Consider the following 16,800-nt stretch of genomic DNA (forward strand, 5'->3'; position numbering starts at 1 on the left):
CCCAGCCCTCTCTGAGCTCCCTTAGTCAGCAAGTACCAGAGCTGTCACACCTGGCTGGGGCGACAGGTGCAGACGTAGGCAATAGATCTGCTGGTAAAGGTGAGTTAAAGAAGAGCAGTGACAACAAGTCCCCTATTCCACCCCGGAAATGAGTCACCTTGTTTCCATTTCATTTATTACAGCACTTCCAAGCATCTAGAATCCTCTTGCATTCCCTGGTCGGCAGGTTTGTTGCCTGCCTTCATCACTAAGTAACTGTCAGCCACCGTCCCCTCGCTGTCCAGCGCTGTGCCTGGCATCTGCAGACACTCTGTAAATTGTCTACTGATCTCAGGAATGGGTGGTGGGGTGAAATGAAACCCCACGTGTCCCTGCCATGCCTCTGGACATGGAGGAGGGAGGTAGGAGATGGGTGGGGAGGGATTGTGTGGGCTCAGGCCAGCCCCCTGATGCCCGGCACAGTGCCCTGCGCACAGCCTGTGTCATCAGGTTGGGACTGAACCCTTTTGGGTCATTTGGGGACACTGGATCCCAGCACTCCACCAGCTCTGAGGTTCTATGAGCTCCCAGAGTTCTGGGGAGGATTTCAGGTGTGAGGGTGGGATAAGGGTGTGGGCGGCACAGCGTAGACAAGAGGCCTCGGGGCCTCGGTGTCCTTATTTGTAGGATGGGAGCCGTCACAGCAGCCACTTGCAGCGGAGCCCTGTAGACAGTGAGCTCCGGATGGACCTTCATGGCTTTAACACCCGGGCATGGGCACGTCCTGGCTGTGTCCTCAGCTCCTCTGGGCTTGTTTCCTAACTGCCAGGTGGGGATAAATATTACCCACGTCGTGGCTTCCCGGGTGCCTGGCCAAGGGCAAGCCCTGTCAGTATTACCCATGTCCTTTCAAGGGGCCAGGCCCCAGCGCCCCCGCCTCCCCACCGCCAGGCCAGGCGCTGCTGCTCCCCGGGACCCCTTTCCCCGCGGTGCCTCCGCCTCGACTCTCCAAGGTCTACCAGCGGCCTCTGGGCTGCAGCAAAGAGCTTCCCTCCATACTCTGAAAAACAGGGAAAAACCTTCTCTGGATTATTGCCCGCGGCAGACAGTTTAAATTAACTTAACCATTTCCTGCTCCCACCCCCATCTCGTTATCCTTTTTTTCACGGAGGCGAGAGAGAGAAAACCTTTGCGGGAGAAGCCACGGGAGACGCTCCTCGCGCTCTTCCCTCCAGCGGATGCCAGAGCCGGGGATGCTAAAGTTTGCAGCCGGCGCGCGGCGGCGGGAGCGCGGGCCCCGGAGCGGGGCGGGTTGCTAGGGAACGCGGGGGCGGGGCGGGGGGCGGGGCCGGGCCGGGGGGCGGGGCCGGGCCCCGGGGACCGTGCTGCAGTGCGCCGCGCCGCCGCCAGGGTGCAGCAAGGCCCCGCGGATGCCGGGCGCCCGCTCCCGTCGCGGATGCCGATGCCGAGCACGTCCCGGCCGGGCGGGGGGGGAGCAGGGGGGGCGGGCGGCGCCAGAGCGGCGGCGGCAGGGGCTGGAGGGCGGCGGCCGGAGACCCTCTTCCCGCCCACCTCAGCTCGGGCGGCTCTGGTCCCCGGGGAACAGAGCTCGCCCAGGGCAGCAGCTCGCGGCCCCTTCGTCCCCGTTCGTCTCTCCCTCATTCATTGACTCCTCCTCTCTCCCTTCATTCCTTCAACCCCTTCAACCCCTTCCCACCCTACTATTCCGCGCGCTCTCTCTCCCTGACTTTTCTTCCCTTCCTCCCTTCTTCCTTCCTTCTTTCCGCCTGCCCACCCACCACCCATCTGTTCTTCTGTTCATCCATCCATCCATCCATCCATCCACTCATCCATCCATCCATCCATCCACCCATCCATCCATCCACTCATCCATCCATCCATCCATCCATCCATCCATCCATCCATCCATCCACCTACTCATCCATCCATCCATCCATCCATCCATCCATCCATCCACTCATCCATCCATCCATCCATCCATCCATCCACCCATCCATCTCTCCAAATTCTTCCCTCTCTCCCTGTCTTCTTTCTGGATTCTGGAGTAGGACTAACTGCAGACTCCACCGCCAAACAACTTTTTCTGGGCAAGTTGATAACTTTTCTGTCTCGCCCCTCCTGCATCTGGGCAGTGGGGACGCCAGGGCCAGCTTCACTCACAGGGCCACTGTGAGGATGTAGTGACCATCCACAGAGGAATCTTGTGCGAAGCCTGGCACCCAGCGAGCACCCCATGTGGGGAGCAGCACCATGCTCTGCTTCTCTGCTCCTGCTGCGCCCTAGACACACCTGGGGGAGCTTTTATTTTATTTTTTATTTTTAAAAATATTTTATTTACTTATTTGAACAGAGAGAGAGAGAGAGAGAGCACAAGCAGGGGAACAGTAGAGGGAGAGGGAGCAGGCTCTCTGCTGAGCAAGGGGCCAGATGTGGGGCTAAATCCCAGGACTGCGGGATCATGACCTGAGCCAAAGACAGATGCTTAACCAACTAAGCCACCCAGGTGTTCCCTGAGGGATCTTTTAAAACACAGCCAAGAAGGCACCGGGCTGGCTAGTCTGGGGAGCATCCAACTCCTGGTCTCAGGGTTGTGAGTTTGAGCCCCACGTTGGTTGTAGAGATTACTTACAAAAATAAATAAATAAATAAATAAATAAATAAATAAATAAATAAAAACATTTAAAACAGTGCTGATTCCTGGGCCTCCGCACAAACTCTGGTGGAGCCCGGACACAGGTACATTCTACAAGCTCTGTAGGTGATTATAACAGGTAGCTGAGTGGAGACCTGCTGGGAAGACTGTTTGATGGATGCCAATTAGTGCCAGGCTCTGTGCCAGGTGAACGGGGGGTGAGGTTGGGGAGTGGGGGCTTAACTACCTTCCTCCTTCACCTGTCTCCCCTCCTCCTGCTTCCTGGTTCCCAAGAACTCCGGCCTCTCGACAGCACTGCTCTCCACTCAAGGAACCAAGCACAAGCATGCCTGCAGACCTTGCACACACTTGCACACACAGTCCCCCTGCCTGGAAGATGCGTTACTTCCTGGGCAGGTGCCCCTTCCCTGGGCAGCCTTCGCTGGCCACATTCTCCAGGCAGGCCACATCCCTTCCTCTGCATCCCCAAATCTGCTATGGCAGTGACCTGTTTTCCTGTCTGCTCTCTCATGTGTGGGAGCTCCTCTGGGGCAAAGCCTGGATTTGATTCTTTTGAGTGTCCCAAGCTTCGCCTAGAGTAGGCCCTGATATAGTCACTGATGTTTCTGTTGTTAGGGATTGTTTTATTGTTGTTGTTTTTAAAGATTTTTTTTATTTATTCAAGAGAGAGAGAGACAGCATGAGGGATGGGGAGGGGCAGAGGCAGAGGGAGAAGCAGACTCTCCACTGAGCAGGGAGCCTGATGGAGCACTCGATCCCAGGACCCTGGGATCATGACCTGAGCCAAAGGCGGATGCTTAACCGGCTGAGCCACCCAGGTGCCCCAGGACTTGGTTATGATAAAACCAGCTGCCATAGTCACCAGCAAATCCAATCCCCCAACCTCCTACTTCCCCAGGATCAGCTGTCCAGTGACCTTTCTGGGAAAGACCACGTCCTAGGTGTGGCATCTCCTCTCCTGAGAGGGGAAATAGTAAGGTGCATGGGCCCAAGAACACCTATTCAAAGGGAAAATGTACTACTTCCAGCCTCTCACAGACCCAACGTGTAGACAGACCCTGTAAGCTTGCCAAAGCTCCTCCACCACCAACACGTTGACACATTTTGTTTGGTGCACATAGAGTTAATTTTCTTCCTAAGAAATATCTGTCAACATTAAAAAGCTGGCAGATTTCACACAAAAAATGGGGATTTTCACCTTGTCTTGAAAAACAAGAGCTTGGCAACATGCCAACCCCCCAACTGCACTCCCCTCCCCCAACCTGTGTACCTGGCACCAGTGGGCCAGAATGAGAGTGAGGAGCTGTGCTATGACTCTTTACTTTATGGATGAGGAAGCTAAGGCCCAGAGAGGGCTGCACACTTGGCAAGGGTCACACAGCAAGTGTTCAGAGGTGCCTTGATCAGATGGCAGAGATAGAGAGAAGTGATTAGTTCCTATGAAGGTTTCTTCTGGGGAGAGACCTGCATGGAGAGGAGTCTGAAAATCATGAGAAGGAGATGAGGTTGCTGGGACTCTTTCATCTGAGAGTAGAGATGCCATGGGGAGTGACATTAGTTGTTTCTAGGTGGGAAGGGAGTTTTGTGTGCCTTTAGGAGGTCATGATACATCACAGCCAGCATTCACCGAGTGCTTACCATGTGCCACTCAAAGCAAAGCAAAGCATGTCCCATGCATCATCCTTCATAGCAGCACAAAGAAATAGACACATTCATAACCCTCCTTTTGATAAGAAATGAAGGCTCAGAGGGTTTTAGCAAATTGCCTAGCGTCACTGTGCTGGACTTTGCTATTGCCATGCCTACTTTGGTTTTTTTCTCTTTCCTGAGTACACAGAAAAGCACATTTTTGAGCTCCTTGCCATTGAGCAGGGCCATCAGACTGGTTCTGGCCAGTGAAATGCGGGTGGAAGTGATGGGTGCCTGTTCCGGGCTGGAGCTGGGAAAGTCCTTCTGTAATCATGGAGTCTTCTTGTCCTACCCACCCACCCACCCAGGTGGCAGTGGACTGGCTTTTGTTGAGGTGGTGGTTAGCCTTTGTTGAGGGGGGACGGCCACCCTGCCAAGTCACCCTGACCTTGAGTAGTTTGGCATAAAACTAACTTTTATTGTGGTAAGCTACTGAGATTTGGGGGTTGTTTGTTACTATGGCAGATGCCAGCCCACCTTGGTGAATACATCGGAAAGCTAGGAAGTGGAGTGGCTGGGATTTGAACCCACACCTTTCTGACCAAAGACGCTTTTATCTATTACTTTAGAAGCAGGATCAGTAAGGGTGGGTGCAGATTCTGTTGATCCAAAGCCACACATTTCCCCCTCCACACACATTTTAGCCTTTCCGAAATCAGATTTTGTCTTATAATCAGCAATGTCTCACAATCATCGTTGGCTTCGTGACAGTGACACAGTTGCCTGATAACTTCTGGCAAGATTTAGAAAAGAAGTGCCAGGATCAAAACTTGAAGAGTGAGCATCTACTTGAAACAGAATCTCTGGGACAAAGTGGCATGCTCTTTTAAGAAATGTCACATCACCTACACTCTTGAAGTCCCAGAAGATGATATTGTGTGAAAAATGCAAACATCAATGAGTCTGAGTTGAAAAGAGATTCACAAGAGTTGAACTCTGAATGTGAAGATGTTTTAGGATAACTTAACCAATTTATTTTGCTAATATTTTCTATTTTATCTGTGCATGATAGTGATATAAGATAAAAATCTATGTCTAAATAAGTCTAAATGAGCCCTTTCAATAGATATAAAATAAAAATTCTAAGTGATAATAAAGCATCATGTCTTGGTTTAATTGGCTGTGTTTTTTCTTTCTTAGTGGTACATAAAGATGCACCCTTCAATCGATGGCATCTTATATTTACAGAAATATAGTCCCTGTGGATCCCAGCAGGCAGACTTGCCACCGCAGGAAGCCTGGGGCCCCTGCACAGCCTGCTCATGTTGGGTAACTGGCGCCATCCTGGGGGTCCCATTCTCAGGGGTCCCTTCTGTGGCCCAGGAACCTGGCTTTGACTTTCTTCTCTGCAGATTCTCTTTCTGACAGCTTCTGGTTTATGGCTGCTCAGTGGAGCTGATAGAGTTCGGGATAAATGCAGCCTACAATGAATGAATGAGGAATTCTCAAAATGTAGTAAAAAGCAAGAGAGAGGGCTCCCCAGGCCCCTTCCAGGGAAATCAAATGAAATTCCTGGAATGAAGATGAAGACTACTGGTGTCTTTTTTTGTCTGTCTTCCTTAGTGTTGGGGGCCTGGACTGTGGTCGTGGCTCAGACAGCAACACTGTGGGATCAGACCCAGAAAGGGAGACGCTGTAAAGAGGGTAGAATCTACTAATTCCAGTCCTTTCCTGTTCTCATCCCTGCTCCGGGTTGTCCCCATCTCTGACTGTTTCAGTTAGGGCAGGCCATGTCATGCGGCAGTAACAAACATCCCCACATCTCAGTCTCAGTGGCTTGTGACCACAAAGGTTTCACTCTGCTCCTCACAAGCCCCCCTTCATGCAGGGACCTGGTGGACAGAGCACCCACCATCTGGGACACCCAAAATTGTCCACTCAATAGCAACATCTATCACTTTTGCTCATATATCATGGCTAACCCAAGTCCTACGGCCACAGCTCATGTAAAAGGAAATGCAATCCTACCACATAACCAGAAGGTTGAGAGACAGATATATTTCTGAAAAACCCTATTGACTGTCACACTGACCACACCCCCATTTCTCGCCAGGACCTTGTCTGTAACCACTCTCATTGCTGGCCATGCTTTGTCCCTCACAGTCTCCATGTCCTTGATCACGTGCCCATGAGAGAAGCTGTACTTCTGAGACCATGAGTCCTGGCATTTGCTTCTGGAAATGTAGGCTGTATCTGTTGTTCTCCTCTGACACCTACCATATCATATGCTTATTTCCATGGCTGATTTCCCTGCTGGGCTGTGAGCTTTCATTCTACAGGATGGTGGCCATTCATTCTGTGCCCCCTATGCCCAACACAAAACCTAGCTCAGAGGAGGTTAGCATTTGGAAGAAGAATGGGTAATTACATGAAAACTATAATAAGACTGTGTAAAAATGAAGTTCTCATGTAGAAGAGTCCATACAGCCTAAGCTGAATCCCATTCTCTGACTCTAGATTGACACTGTCTAAATGCCCAGGGATCTCAGAGAATATGTGTATGTGTGTGTGTGTGTGTGTGTGTGTGTGTGCCACTTGTGGAGACTCTAGTACTTTGGACACATCCTTAGGAGCTGAGCTGTGGCCTGGCTGAAAAAAAGGCAGGTTTGGGTAGGTGGATCTCCCTGTGTCATTTCATTCCTGAGAGAGGGTGTCACCAGATCAACACAGTCTAGACCAATAGTTCTCAACCTCCCTGCCCCACCCCCATGGCAAACAGCATCCATGTAAGCACCTCATTTTGGAACACATCTGGCCTATGATCAGAAGCACAGATAAAGCAGACTGTGGGTGACATGCAATCCTCCATAACTGGCTGTGTATACACTGATTTCTTCCTCTGCAAGAAAGCTGATGTGAAAGCAAGGGAGAGGGAGAGAGAGAGAGAGAGAGAGAGAGAGAGAGAGAGAGAGAGAGAGAGAGAGAAACCTTTTAATCGTTATTTTTCTCAGGACACTTTTTGCCTGCAGGCGATATAGAACCAGTTAACACATCTTGTGCAAACAAAAGGGAGTTTATTTATCCAAAAAGTTCAAGGTAAATGACTTTAGGCAAACCTGCATCAAATAATGTGGCCAGGTGTCTGCTGATGAGGTTCCTCTGTTCAAAAGAGCACACTGCCATTTATTGAACATTTACTTTGTTCTGGGAGCTGTGCTAACGCTTTACATGGTGTCCCATCACACTGAATCCTGAATCCTGAATCCATCACACTGAATCCTCACAACCCTACAAAGTAGGTTCTATTATGAATCACATTACTCAGCTGAAGAAATGAAGGCTCAGAGACATTTATTTTGTTATTTTTAAAAAAGATTTTATTTATTTATTCATGAGACACACAGAGGCAGAGACACAGGCAGAGGGAGAAGCAGGCTCCCTGCAGGGAGCTGGATGCAGGACTCCATCCCAGGACCCTGGGATCACGATCTGAGCCAAAGGCAGAGGCTCAACCGCAGCCACCCAGGGGCCCCTCAGAGACATCTAGTAACGTGCCCAAGGTCACACAGCCAGCTGGTGCAGAGGCAGGATTGGATTGCTGACTCTCCGGTTTCACTGTTAGTTCTTGTCATGTCCCTGATTCTCTCGCTCAGACTCCAGCAGGCAGGTTCCTTAGGACCCTCGGGACTAGAGATGTTAACTGTCACCGGCCACGGGCCCCTTTCCTGCAAAAAGCTCCTCGCAGCCCTTGCCACACCTTCAACCTGCACCGCGTGCAGATGACTCCACCCCCTCTCTCACCCGCCGCGGCTGATTGGGCCCACCGCGACCACGTGACCCGAGAGCTGCGGGCCTATAGGCTGGCCCACCACCTATCACTAAGTGGCTTGGGCGGGAGTTGGCCAATCAGATCTTCTCCTGCGATTTGAATTCGGACTCGCGGCCGCTCGGGGTCGGCGGTGGCGGTCCTTCGCGGAGCCGGTGGGTTACCGGGAGGAGCCGCGCCGGGGACAGCCGAGCCCGCGGAGGTCTTGGCGCCTGCGGAAGGCGGGGTAGAGGCAGCGCGGAGGAGCGGACTTCCGAGGTGAGCGTCCTCCTCTACTTTGCGCTTCGGCACAGGGCAGCCCTCCCGGCGGCTCTGGCTGCTCCCCGCGCCCACCTGGGGACTGAAGCCTTTCCTGTCCTCCGCCTTTATCCAGAGGTTCACGGGGTTCAGTGGGTGGAGTCCAGGCGAGCGCAGCCAGTGGGCGCCGGGGCCGGCCTGTGTGTCGGGGACAGCGCCGGGCTCCGGGGAGGGGCTGGGATCTGGGGGGACACCTGGACCCTGGTCCCATTCCTGCCTTCTGAGGTTGGCTCAGGGGCTGCCCTCAGTCGGTGCTTCTCTGATCATGGGCTGGATATGTCCCTGGGTCCCAGGGCTCTGGTGTGGCGGTCACTGTGCAGGGCCCCGGTGTGGAGGTCACTGTGCAGGGCCCCGGTGTGGGGGTCACTGTGCAGGGCCCCGGTGTGGAGGTCACTTGCAGGGCCCAGGTGTGGAGGGCACTGTGCAGGGCCCCGGTGTGGGGGTCACTGTGCAGGGCCCCGGTGTGGAGGTCACTTGCAGGGCCCAGGTGTGGAGGGCACTGTGCAGGGCCCCGGTGTGGGGGTCACTGTGCAGGGCCCCGGTGTGGGGGTCACTGTGCAGGGCCCCGGTGTGGGGGTCACTGTGCAGGGCCCCGGTGTGGAGGTCACTGTGCGGGGCCCCGGTGTGGGGGTCACTGTGCGGGGCCCCGGTGTGGGGGTCACTGTGCGGGGCCCCGGTGTGGAGGTCACTGTGCGGGGCCCCGGTGTGGAGGTCACTTGCAGGGCCCCGGTGTGGAGGTCACTGTGCAGGGCCCCAGTGTGGAGGTCACTGTCCAAGGCACTCATAAGGAGGTCATCAGCCATGTGGGTGTTGGTGGTCAGAGCAGGCAGGGAGGTCCAGACCCATTGGCCTAGCCTGACCAGCGATGTTGATCTGCTGACACCCTCTCTCCAGTCTTTGTGAGGCACAGTGGTTGAGTCTGCTGGGTCCCCTATGTCTGCTGGCCTTTCAGAGCAATGATGACTTGGGGGAGACAGTGGGCATCCTCCTTCCCTCCAAACCCACAATGGGCAAGGTTCGAGCAGAGAATGGAATAGGGGGTGCAGCCTGTCCTAGCTGGCCTCTGTGCGCATGGCCATGCCGACCCTTGGAGTGTTCAAGAGGAGAAGCCTGAGGTCTTCTCTACAGGGACCCAGGAGTGAGTCAGAAAAGCCTGTGACCTCTCCTGGGTGCAGGGACACACCTGGGATGGCCGTCCGAGGATGCTCTGTTCTCTCTCTTCTTTTCATAACTTTTTCTTATTTTCAATTACTGAAAAGAGCATATAAAGCACACACACAGGTTTAAAAAAATGACAGTAAAATAAACACCCAGGTTGAGAAACAACATTACGGATGGAACCTCCATGATGCTCTTTCTCAATGACACTTTCACCCTCTTTCCAAAAATTACCACCATCCTGAATTTTGTGCTAATGTTGTATTCATTTTTGCTGCTGCCTGGTGTACTGTTGCATGAACTGACCACAGATTCTTTAGTCTGTTAGATGGACATGTGGATGGCTTTTTGTTTGGGGGTATTATGAACATTCTGGCAGATGTGTTCACAGGTTTATTCAGGTATGTGCCTTGGGTTAAGACTGTTGGATCATGGGGTTTTCTTACCTAAAACTTGAGAGCAGAACTCCAACCTGGTTTCAAAAGTGGTTGGACCAATTTACACCCTACCAGCAGTGTACCAGAACTCATGTTATTCCACTTGCCTGCATTTACTAATACTTTAAAATTTTTGCTCATCTGTTTGGTGGGGATTGACACCTCATTGTGGCTTGAATTTGCATTTTATGATGACAAATGAGATCAAGCATCTTTTATATGTTTATTGGTTGTTTGAATTTCCTTTTCTGGAAAATTCCTGTTGATGTCTCCTGCTTTTTTTTTTTTTTTTCCTGATGGGTTTTGTCTTATTACCAATTCATAGGAATTCTTAATATAATTTGAACAATAGTACTTTGTTGATTTGTTTTATATGATGTAGAAATCTTTTCTTACATGGATACAGTGTTGAAAAAAATTCAAGTATGGCTAATACTAAAGTTCTGCTTGAAATCCCCCTCCATCCATCCCCCTTTCTTTTCTTTAAGATTTTATTTATCTATTTTTTCATGAGAGACAGAAAGAGAGAGAGAGAGAGAGAGAGAGAGAGAGAGGGAGAAGCAGGCTCCATGCAGGGAGCCTGACGTGGGACTTGATCTTGGGTCTCCAGGATCACGCCTGAGGCTGAAGGTGGCGCTAAACTGTTGAACCACCAGGGCTGCCCTCCATCCCCCTTTCTTTCCAGATGTAACAACTCTTATCAGTTAAATGCCTTTTCTTTCAACCGTTTTCCATGTATTTGTGCACACACACCTATACACACATTCCTATAGGAATACTGTACATGTTTTCTTCAGTTTGTTCCAATACAAATAGGATTATACTGTGCTTATTATTCTGCAACACTCTGACGTCACTTAATGTCTTGGGTTTCCTCTGTCTATGGTCATTCATCTAGATCTAGCTCATTTTTTTTAATCTGCTCTATAGTATTCTATAATATGATTGTATTATTTTAAAGTAGTCATTTCTGAATCTATAGACATTTAGATTGCTTCCAGATTTTCAACAGGTGATACTTGCAGTGACCACCCCCATTTATGCCTCCTTGGCCTGAATATGAGTAGTTCTCCAGGATACTTAGCAGTGGCTAAAAGAATATAATCTTTTAAAATTGCAGTAGGCCAAAAGCAAACAAATACATAAATTAATTAAATAAATTTTAAAAATAAAATAAATAAAAGAGGCACCTAGGTGGCTCAGTCAGTTGAGCATCAGGCTCTTGATTCTGGCTCAGGTCGTGATCTCAGGGTCCTGAGGTTGGGCCCTGCCTTGGGCTGGGCTCAGCACTCAGCAGAGAGTCTGCTTGAAATTCTCCCTCCTTTTGCTGCCTCCAACTCATGTTCTCTCTCTCAAGAAAAAAAAAAATTGCAGTAGGCACTGTTAACTTGTACTCCCTAAATGTACCAGTTTTCATTTCTGGTAACACTACATGTAAATACCCATTTCTCCACACTCTTACCAAGCCTGGATACTTTCTTCTTTTTTAAAAATATTTTTAAAATTTTATTTATTCATTTGAGAGGGAGAGAGCTTGAGCAGCAGGGAGAAGCAGAGGGAGAGGGAGACACAGACTCCCTGCTGAGCAGGGAGCCAGATGCGGGGCTTGATCCCAGGACCCCGGAATCATGACCTGAGCTGAAGGCAGACACTTAACTGACTGAGCCACCCATGTGCCCCTGGATACTTTCAATCTGCAGGGTTTTCTTGCCCATTTGGTAGATCTGAAAGGGTTTGTCATGGTTTCAAATTCTAGTCCCATGATACTTTGCTGGGTTTTCATCTATTAGTCATCTTTACTCTTTTCTGTGGATGAGTTGCCTTTTCTCTGCTTTGTCCATTTTACTTCTTCTTGTTGATTGATATATATGAGTTTTTTGACAATTATGTCAAAATCATTTCTGTACCTGCTGGAATTTCAGTCAAGAACTTTTACCTAGTTTGGTTTAATGCAGTAATTTCCCAAGGGATCTGTTTCCAGACCAGGTCGGTCGGGAGTGATGAACAAACTGAGGCACCCCAGCCCGGATACATAGTGCCTCCCTGGTGAGCTTAAGCTGTTGGCAGCTGCAAGCCCCCGTCCACACACGGAAAACTCATGTTGCTTCTCCATCTATCCCCAAAGAAGGGGGTGGAGTGTCAGGTGTGTGGGGCTGAGTTACCTGGGATGGCATGCATATTGTCTCGAGAGCCACCATTTAGTGTGGGCCTCCTCTGTCCCAGTCACCACACCTATACCTCCCCTGTCCCTACAGCCTCCCTGGGAGACATACAGTGTTATCCCCATCATATAGACGTGAAAACTGAGGCTTAGGGAAAGGAGATCCAGCGGCTTCACAGCAACCATTTAGCTGGACCAGGATTCAAGTGTAACTCTGCCTGGCTCAAAATCTTCTTTTCCATTGTGACACAGTGCCCTCACCAAGAGCGTTGCCCATGGCATGAATTGCTAATATTCTTTCTTTATTGCTACTGCTGCTAATATTACTACCCCTATGACTAATACTACTTAACAAATATTACTCTCACTGCTACTTCTATTACTATTAGTATTACAAATGAACTCAATAAACGCTTTTTATTTTATTGTGATAAGAACGCTTAACATGAGATCTATCCTTTTAATGAATTTTAAGGGTTCCGTGCATGATTGTTGACTGTAGATACAACTCTCAGCCAAACTGTCCTTCAAAATGAAGAAGAGGTGAAGACTTTAGCAGTGAGCAACACAATAACATGAGAAAATATGAAACTCGTTAATTTAGTCAACTCTTTGCATGTGCCAGGCACAATTCCTACAAACTTAGACTTGCTCCTAGCTATAAAGGAGTGTACGTTTTAGTGGCTGATAATAAAGCCAATATTAGTTTGAGTTCTGCCTATGTGCTAGGCACTGTGCTAGGTGGTTTAGGGACACTATTTTGTGTAGTTCTCACAACCCCCCGGGAGTTAGGCACTATTTTTCATCTTCTGGTCTTGGCTCAAATGTCACCTCCACCCAAGAAGCCTTCCCTGATTCCTTATGTAAATAGATCCCCCACCCCCACCCCTTCTCTCAATCCTGACACGCTGTGTGTTTCCATCATTGTTCTAATCACATGTGATCATTGTCTGTGGGTTGATTGTCTGTCCTGCTAGGACTGAAAGTGACCTGTGTCTGTTGGGTTTATCACCAAATGACAGGCCACCCAGCACAGCACCTGCCACACAACAGGCAGCCAATCAGCATTTGGGGATAAATTCTCATTTTGTATTTGGAGAAGCTGAGGCTCAGAACGGTGAGCAACTTTCCTAAGTCATACTTCCAGAAGAGGCAGAAGCAGGACTCAAATCTGGGTCCTTCCGATTCCAGTGCCCAGATCTTTCTCACTGTACTGTATAGGAACTTCCCAACTCAGGACTGCATCTTGGAGTTGTGGGATGCCACTGAAGATGTGGTCACGTCAAAGTGCTGCCTCTTCCTTGGCTTTATAAAAGTCAATCAGCAGACCACACTCGCCCTTCAAAGCAGGTGTTTTGAGAGTCACCATAGGCTTCAAGAGGCCACCCGCAGGTTCAGATTAGCAAGGTCCTGTCTGGGAAGATTCCATCAACCTCTCTGATGTGAGAGGACACTGCTCATTCTAGTTGTCTTAACCTCTTGTGGCTAAAGGGGTGGGTGCCTACGAAGCCCTGGTGCCTTTGTGGGCTGAGAAGGAAGGACTTTGCTCTAGATGTGGTGACCTTTCTATACTTCTTTTTTTTTTTTTTAAGATTTTATTTATTTATTCATGAGAGACACACACACAGAGAGAGAGAGAGAGAGAGAGAGAGAGGCAGAGACATAGGCAGAGAGAGAAGCAGGCTCCATGCAGGGACCCGATGTCTGACTCAATCCTGGGACCCCAGGATCATGCCCTGGGCTGAAGGCAGATGCTCAACCGCTGAGCCACCCAGGCGCCCCCCTTTCTATACTTCTGATGTGCCCTGGTCTCTTACCTCAAGGTCCCACTGCTGGGGAACACAGCCCCCCACTACCATCTTTACTTCCTTCACCTGGAGAAATGACCTGTAATCATTTATTGTCACTCAGCTGGAATGTTACTTCCTTGGAGAAGCCTTCTAGGGCTCTCCAGGTCCTGACTGGTGATGCTCTGATGTATTCACACGGTATCCAGTGCTTTCTCTTGGACCTTCTAGACTCTGAGAGCAGGAGGCTCTTGTTTACCACAAGAGCTGCAACACTGAGCTCAGTGTCTGGGATATAGTAGGTGCTCAGTAAACATTAGTCGCATAAGCTTGAGATGTCTGACTAAATAACTATCCTTCTAAAGAGAAGATTTGGATCACCACTGTTTAGAAGAATGCATCTGTACAAGACTAGCCTTGGGTAGGCATGCAACCATACTTTCTGACACTTGGATCTTTTTGATCTCAGACTTCTAGCCCTCAGAACTTCTAGAAAATACATTTCCATGTTAAAGCCACTCAGTCTCTGGTGTTGTAGCAGCTATAGCAGACCAAAGACTGATTATTCCCCCCAGGGAAACTGAGCCAGCTCCCTAACTCCCTTTGCTGTAGCTCTGGCACCTTGGTTTATCAAGAGGCTCTTTCTCAGGGATGGCTGGCCTGGGGCCAGTGCCTGTGGCCAAGGAGAACCAAACCACCAGCAGTTTCCACCTTTGGAGCCCTTGCAGTCTGGAAAATGCATTTCCTATAAACCTCATTAGGGCCAAAATACACAGGAATGTGCCACTAATATATTTAGCTAACTATTTAATTGGGCTGTTGGCAACAGTTTCAGAGGAGTCAGACTGAGTAACAACTGAGTATGTCTGACTATCAAGAAAAAAATGATAATGTGTCAGCAGGTAGGCACTACAAGAGTACTGCTAAGTGTGTCATCAACATGGTCTACCTGAATCCCTGAATCACTTTCTTCAGGTGGGGACCTTTGCTTTTCTGAAAGAAATGCTGCTGTAATTATTAATTATGTTCACTTTTAGAACACTGTGAAACAAATGAGAAACCCCAAATACACTAATATTTCTCATCTTAAACTGCCTCCTACAGAATTAGTTGCTTTACCATTTGCAAAGGAGGCTTAGTCTTGGAAGAGTAGTAAGGGGACCATTTGCTGCTCTTCTGGACCTTTGCTGGCAGCAGATGTAAGGGTCCAAACGTGCCCCATGGCACTGGTTAGCTCAGTCCCGCAAAATGTCACCTGTATAACCTATGGCCCTCTCCAGCACACCCTGCTTGGAGCCACTCATCCCCTATTCCTAATCTGATACCAGGTTCTGTTGATTCTCCCTCTGTGGTGGACACATTCAGTACAGCGACGGCAGACAGCTCTGCTCCCGCTAGCACCTATATTGTGAGTGCACTGTGCTATATAGCAGCTGTGACCACATCTGACTATGTAATTTTTAATTTTTTAAAAAGATTTTATTTATTTGAGAGAGAGAGAGAGAGAGCATGTGAGTGAGAGAACACAAGAAGGGGGAGCAGCAGAAGGAGAAGGAGACGTGGACTCCTCACTGAGCAGGGAGCTCAAAGTGGAGCTCAATCCCAGGACCCTAAGATCATGATGATTAACCTCCTGAGCCACCCAGGCACCTCTGACTATGTAAATTTAAGGTCATTAAAATTAAGTAAAAATTGAATTTCTCAGTCATATTAGCTATATTTCAAGTGCTAAGTAGCCACATGGGGTGAGTGGGTACCAAATCAGACTGTAGAGATAACAGAATACTTCCATCATTGTAAAAGTCCTATGAGACAGCGCTGCTCCAAAGCTTCCAAAGGTCACTGAGCTGTGTGCACATACCACCCAGATGCACAGGGGAGCTACCACACCTGGGGGAGCTACTTCGTCCAGGGGGGATGGGAGTTCCTCAGGTTCCCTGTCCTCCAGTGGGCCAACTCTGTCTCCTGGAGCAGTTCTGTTTGGTTCCTCTGCTGGTCCCCAGTGGGACTGAGCTGGATCCAGGGGCCTACAGGGCTCATTTGTTCCTTGGCATACAGTTCATCTCCCTTTCCTGTCACATCTTCGCTATGGGTCTGTAGCATCAGTGAAATAGTAGCTTCATAAAGTGAATTGGAAGTGCCATCCTCTTCTATTTTCTGGAAGAGATTCTGTAGAATTGTTACTTTTCTTTAAATATTTGATAGAATTCTCCAGTGAAACCCTCCGGGCCTGGAGACTTTTGCGAGTTTCAAATTACAGATTCACTTTTCTTACCAGTTAGAGGACTATCCAAATTACTGGTTTCATATTGGGTGAGTTGGGGTCATTTGTGTTTTTCAAGGAGCTGGTTCATTTCATTTAAGTTATCAAATGTATGTGTGTAGATTGTGTATGTTGTTTGTAGTATTCCTTTATTATTGTCCTTTGGATGCCTGCGGGGTCTGTAGTAATATCTCTGCTTCATTCCTGATATCAGAATTTGTGTCTTCCTCCTTTTTGTTTTTGTCAGTCTTCCAAGAAATTTGTCAATTTATTGATTTTTTTCAAAGAACCAGATTTCTGTTTCATTGATTTTTTTTCTACTGTTTTTCTATTTTTAGTTTTGCTGATTTTTGTTTTGATCTTTCTTCTGCTTTCTGGTAGGCTTACTTTTTTCTAGGTTCTTGAGATGGTAGCTGAGATTATTATTTGAGAGTTTTACTCTTTTCTCATGTAAGCATTTATTTCAGCTATAAATTCTATGTCAACATTTATCTGTGTCCAAAAATTTGGTTATGTTGTATTTTCATTTTCATTCATTTCGATGTATTTTTTTTCATTTTGATGTATTTTTAATTTCCCTTGAAACTTC

The sequence above is a fragment of the Canis lupus genome, chromosome 6 (assembly GCF_011100685.1).
Source record: "Canis lupus familiaris isolate Mischka breed German Shepherd chromosome 6, alternate assembly UU_Cfam_GSD_1.0, whole genome shotgun sequence".
Classification (NCBI taxonomy): Eukaryota; Metazoa; Chordata; class Mammalia; order Carnivora; family Canidae; genus Canis; species Canis lupus.